General features: G+C 35.7%; 1 long non-coding RNA gene and 1 pseudogene across 2 annotated transcripts; both read right to left on the reverse strand.

Annotated features, from left to right (window-relative positions):
• Positions 1-484: 484 nt before the first annotated feature.
• Positions 485-1244, reverse strand: LOC309793635 (small ribosomal subunit protein eS1-like; annotated as a pseudogene). The gene has a single exon. The product of its transcript is annotated as a small ribosomal subunit protein eS1-like (transcript).
• A 1184-nt stretch (positions 1245-2428) lies between these two features.
• On the reverse strand, positions 2429-5197 carry LOC309793175. The gene is made up of 2 exons (XR_014291887.1): positions 4747-5197; positions 2429-3545 (listed from the first exon to the last, which is right to left on the reverse strand). It is a non-coding gene; the product is annotated as an uncharacterized lncRNA (long non-coding RNA).
• Positions 5198-6354: the final 1157 nt, after the last annotated feature.

Below are 6354 nucleotides of genomic sequence, written 5' to 3' on the forward strand. Positions count from 1 at the left end.
CAGTTTATGTTGAGTCTTACTAGTTTTATTCCCAGGGAGTGACATTTTACCTAACTTCTAGATGCATCTAACTATGGACTCCAACAAACTGAGTATTATACACACTGACAACTAAATATTTATTGATTCATTCATACATAAATTCATTTTGTCTACTGGAGACTCAGAAAGGAATCCAAAATGGCATACTGATTCTGTTGGTCTTTTTTTTTTTTTTGGATTAATGTTCACAGGAGAGTTAGATGTTAAATTCATTCATTTTTTTTAAATACTTTTTTTAAACAAAAGGAATAAATGTTAAATGTACAACAACCAAAAAATAGAGAAGCAAAAAAGAAGAAAGTGAAAGTCAACTTTGAACCTGCTACTCAGAGAGGACTGCTACTGAATGCACTATTGATTTTAGTTGACAGCAGTTGCCTATTCTATTCTATTTAAACATCACAAATAAGACATTTTCTTGTCACCATTAAATGTCTGAATTTTAAACAGATTCTTGGACTGGCGGCTCATATCCATAAGCTCATTCAACTCATCCCCAGCAACTTTCCCAAAACTACTACCTTCACCATGAAACTCCATTAGTTTATCCAATTCAAATTTTTGCTTCTTAGGATTTTTACTTTTCTAACAAAGACATCAGAGAGAGGATAAAAAGATTGGCAAAGCCTTTTCTATGTCTTTCCCAGTGCTGTCTGGAATCAATTTATTGACCACTTTTTTCAAGTTATTTGTCTGCACCTCTCGGGTCATGACTCCTATCATCTTCTTTTGGATTTCTGACTATTGTGTTTTTTAGTAAAATCAACACAGAATTAGATGAAGCAAAGAACCATTGGTAGTCTTGACATCAGCATGAGATTCGATTGTGGCCTGCCATTTTTTGACCATTCTGGAGCACAGTTTATCACAGGTACAATCCATGCCATGGAAGTTGGTCGGGCAGTTTTTGCCCTGAACATCCTCAGTAATTAGCTTGGATTTTCTAAATGCAACTTCATTATTCTGCAGATCAGCAAGGCTCACTTTAAAAACACGACCCTTGAGGCCATCAGATGCAATTTTGATTCCTTGAGTTTTCCTGACTAGTGTTTTTCCAATGTTGCATATACTGAACACAGCTGGTACTTTCACATCATACCAATCTTTCATAGAGAATGGATTAACCACTTTCTTCTTGGCAACCTTTTTGCCACTTTTCATAAGCACTTGTTCTTGCCCACTGCCATGGTGCTGCTCAGAGGGCCAAAGGCTCAAGGGCTATTTGCTTATTTTTTTAAAAATTGGGAAAATATTCTATTCTTGGTTAACTTGCTAATTGATTTTTCTGAAACTCAGTTTCCTTAATGAAATATCATATCTGAAATTTTAACTTTATGTATTAATATTTAATAATTTAGTATCACTAATATTTAATATCTAGTACCACTTACTAATGTTATAAACACTATACCCAACAACTTTATTTACATTATCTAATTTGACTTTCACTATACCTTGTGAGTTAGGCACTAATATTACTTCTATTTTTCAGATAAGTAAACTAAGGCTAGAGAGGTTAAATAATTTGCTCACACAGGGTCACAAAGCTAAGCAGTTTCAGAATAGAGATTCCATCCCAGTTCTGTCTGACTACAAAATTTATACTCATAACACTCTGCTATAGTTTCTCCCTCAAACTTGTTCCCATAATACTTTTCATAAAAGAAAAATGTCATTTTAAAAACTTTCATATTTAGAAAAGACGTCATATTTGTTATTAAAAGACTAACCTAATTTACCCATACCTCCGTTCAATTCCTTTGAAAGTTTTTTGAAGATAGTGTCTCAAGACAAAAATATTAAGATCTAAAGGAAATATACATGAATAAAATTCTTTCCCTGCCAAAATAAAACAGTGGATGTTACCAGTGATTTGCCTCGTTTGAAACTGGAACTATCATCAGAGAGCCAATTTCCATTTATATAAAACTACATAATTCTGTTTCTGATTATAATTTCTAAAGTTATAGTCAACTGTTACAGTTGAAAAGCTAGATTTTTATCAGCTACACTTCTGCTGCTGTAGAGTCTACTATAATGAAATAAAGGAGTAATATGGAAAGAAAGAGCAGTGATAGTGATTAAGGAATGTTAGAGTAGGAAGAAATTTGGAGGCTACTTTGCCCATTCTCCATATTTTAGAGGGGAGAAAACTGAGGTCCAGAGAATTAAATATCTCTGTATCTCTTAAGCTGTCATAGTAGACAAAGTGTAAGAGTACAGGTGTGTGAAAAGTGACTTTCATCTGGTAATTAAGACAGTGTTGCAAATGTATTCACCCAAGTTCTAAAACTCTATCAATAAGAGAAACAGATTTTTTAAAAAACCCAAATAACAAAACACATAAGACCTGGTACATAAAAAGTACCTAATAAATATTTGCGAATGAACAAATGAATAAAAAGATTTTATTGCTTTCATTTTCAAGTTCCCTCACAATCCTTGAATTCATATTTTATATGCAATCATAATGTATACATATAGTTTATTTTGCTTTTTGCCCTTGAGTTATAGCATAACATTTTTCCGTGTTATAAAATGACCAGAACCTTTTAAAGGACCTATTGAAGTTACAACACTTCTGAGTCAGATTCCCAAATGACTGTTAAAAATGACTATTAACAGGGGTGAATCCAGGTTTTGTAGGGAGGCCCTCATTAAGGAAAAAATACAAAAATATGTTACTTTAAAAAAATTTTTACAAAACAATGAAAAAATATCTCTTTCAAGAGACCATTTCTAGGGCCCCTCTAGGGCTTGGAGGGGCCTGTGCATTGAGTGGCCCTGAACCTTCATTAGCTTCATAGTACATATGCCTCTGTTGGTAACCAGATACTACCTTCATAGTGGCTATGATACAGCTTGAATGTTTTTTTGAGGTTTACTAAAATTTTAGAAATGTACATCACACTTTGACAGTGTTAGAAATTCTTTCTATCCAGCTGACCTGGAATCTACTTCAGGCCCCACCATAAACTTGGTGGCTTTTAAATTATAAGCAAGTCTCTTAATTTCTTCAGGTCTCAAATTGCTCATTTGTAGAATGGGCTTAATATCTATCTCAAAGAATTGCAAATGAAAACAAAGATAAAATAGGTGGTACAGTTCTTGACACATCATAAATGCTCCATAAAGATTAGGTATTATGATTACAGTGATAGTTAAAACATTAGCCTACCTTATTTGGGAACCTCTTGTCTCTCCATTACAACTTTGTACATTGACTGTAGGTAAAATATGGTGTAAAATTAGTTTTAAGGATTGTGCACATTCAATCTTTTATTATTTTAATTTTTAAAAATAATGTTGTTATGGGGCTTCCCTGATGGCACAGTGGTTGAGAGTCCACCTGCCGATGCAGGTGACACGGGTTCCTGCCCCGGTCCGGGAAGATCCCACATGCCGTGGAGCGGCTGGGCCCATGAGCCATGGCCGCTGAGCCTGCGTGTCTGCAGCCTGTGCTCCGCAACGGGAGAGGCCACAACAGTGAGAGGCCCCACGTACTGCAAAAAATAAATAAATAAATAATGTTATTATGAAAAGTAGTAACTACATAACAGAACATTTGGAAAATAGAGAAAAGAAAAAAATAGCACCCATAATTTCTCCAGATTTATGCTGTATTTTCTTGTTGTGTTTTTTTCCTTAATGCAGGCTTCATTTAAAATATACAAATGCTTGAACTAAGTAGACCCAATTATTCTCTTTTTTTTAATTTAATTATTTATTTGGCTGCACTGGGTCTTAGTTGCGGCACGCAGGATCTTTAGTTGAAGCATGCAAACTCTTAGTTGTGGCATGTGGAATCTAGTTCCCTGACCAGGGATCGACCCCGGAGCCCCTGCATTGAGAGCACAGTCTTAGCCACTGGACCACCAGGGAAATCCCCCAATTATTCTCTTTTCAAGGGGGGTTGGTATTATGGAATTATTATTTTCAAATACATGGAAAATCTCAAAATATGTTTTATATACAACTATTTGAAAAAAATCAGGAGGAAGAAAAGGTACACATTCTACTGTTGTCTTTCCATAGTTACTCCCACAAGCCGTGCGGCGTGGCCAAAATAAATAAATAAGTAAATAAAGATTCATGTTTTTATAAGGTTATGACCTTACTGTATATATAATTTGATAGTCTGCATTTTTTTCCTACATTATATCACAAGTCTTTCTCCATACTACTACATACTACTACAGCGACATTCATAGTAACTAGAGCATCTGAGAGCAAGGCTTAGTTTCCTAAACTTCATATGACTGTGTGTGAAGAAACTAAGGCAGGCCAAAGTTTGAAAAGTCAGAAACTCAGAGTGAGTGCTTTTGGTTTGCCTGCAACTATAATGTGGAAAATGTAGAAAGAGAAGTTATGACTCAGGGATTCTTGATTTTCAACCAAACGTCCCAAGTCAGCAAAAGAATATAAAGCCCTATCGACATAATCCTAAATTCCATAAACACTTTTATTTCTTTAATAGATGGGAAAGTGGTGCAATACTATTCAACAGCAAGGACTTATTTGTCACAACATGTTATTATTAGGGTTTTAGCTCTCAAAATGGGGTAAATTTACTCCCCCACCACCCAAAGGGGTCTTTCTTTAAAATTCCGCAAGGCAACGCAAATCCTCACTATAAAGAACAAGTCAAGTCTGGACATGGTTGTCTGAATTCAGTGACATTTGCTCTTGGAAAAAGACTTTTACCTTTTAATTATGCTTTTGTGCTGATATTCATTGATTTCAAAGCACAAACTTTTTCTTTTAAGCTTCTTGTTCCTTTAACATTGTCCTGCTGTAGGAATTCAAGCCACATTTTAAAATTGCAAAATATACACTGAGGAAGCAATCCACATGTCCACTGCTGAATGAATGGAAAAACAAAATGTGGCATATGCATACAATGGAATATTATTCAGCCTTAAAAAGGAAGGAAATTCTGATATTGATACATACCACAGCATGGATGAACCTTGAAGACATTACGCTAAGTGAAATAAGCCAGACACAAAAGGACAAATATTGTATGATTCCACTTATATGAGGTATCATAGAGATAGAAAATAAAATAACGGTTACCAGGGCATGGCGGGGAGGAAGGAACAGGGAGTTATTGTTTAATGGGTACAGAGTTTCAGTCTCTGATGATGAAAAGTTCTGGAGATGGACAGTGGTGATGGTTGCCTAACAGTGTGAGTGTGCTTACTGACACTGGACTGCATACTTAAGAAGGAGTAAAATAGTAAATCTTATGTATTTTATGGTAAATTTAAAAAAATCCAGTGTATAACATACATTGAGAAAAATGTATTATACATACATACATATTCAGTTTAAGAAATAATTATACAGCAAATATATGTGTAATCACCAACTAGGTCAAGAAATAAAATATTATCAGAGTGCACCTCTGTGCCCCCATCACAACCGTTTTCTTCCTTCCTGAGTAACCACTGTCCTGACTAAACATCAGGCTGTGATGTGATAATGCAGGATAAGTTAAATCAATATCACAAAATGCAACAGAGTATTTCTTTAAATTCCAATATTTTCCATACATGCAAAAAAAATTTTTTAACTTAACTTTTAAAGTGCTCTTTCACCCTCTTTCTCTCTTGAAACTCTTCACATTCTAAAACCCTTCTTGGTTCCACCGTTGACCTCACCTGCAGCGTTAAAACAAAACAAAACAAAACAAAAAAACCTACTTCAGTGTAGATTTTAGATTTTCATTCCTCCCACTCTCCCTTGCCTCCAACTACAAAGAAACAATGATTTAAACCCTTTGTGCTCTTTTAGAAAATTACACAGATACCCCATTGTGGAATCCTATAATCCCTTCGTGGAAAGGAAGAGATTAGCATATGAATACAAAGCAAAATGAATCCAGAATACAAAATGATCTACTGGATTGCGAAGCTCTTGTATTTTTAAAAATGTATTTATTTCCTCTTTTTGTATTGCCCCTTTAGTGGTCTCAGGGTTAAGGGAATTGAGCTTCCCCTCTGGTTACCCGGAAAAGGATTTAGAAAAAAAAAAAAAAAAAGCCAATAGATTCTAGGAGATGCAAAACCAACAGATGGCTCCCAGAGCCAGTGGAATCGCCAGTAGAATCTGCTGCCCTCAACATGAGCTAGCTTGCGGGCGAGAAGTGTAGAAAGTGCTGTTCGCAGACTGCGCGGTGAAGGAGAGAAAGCGACAGAAGAGAGAGCCATAGTGCTGACGTTGAAGGCCCGGCCCTGTGAGGTTGCATAGGGTAAGTGGCGTTGGCCAGCAGGCAGTGGCTAAGGGGAAGGAAAGAGGATTTGGGCTAGG

The sequence above is a fragment of the Mesoplodon mirus genome (assembly GCF_964341445.2).
Source record: "Mesoplodon mirus genome assembly, chromosome: 18".
Classification (NCBI taxonomy): Eukaryota; Metazoa; Chordata; class Mammalia; order Artiodactyla; family Ziphiidae; genus Mesoplodon; species Mesoplodon mirus.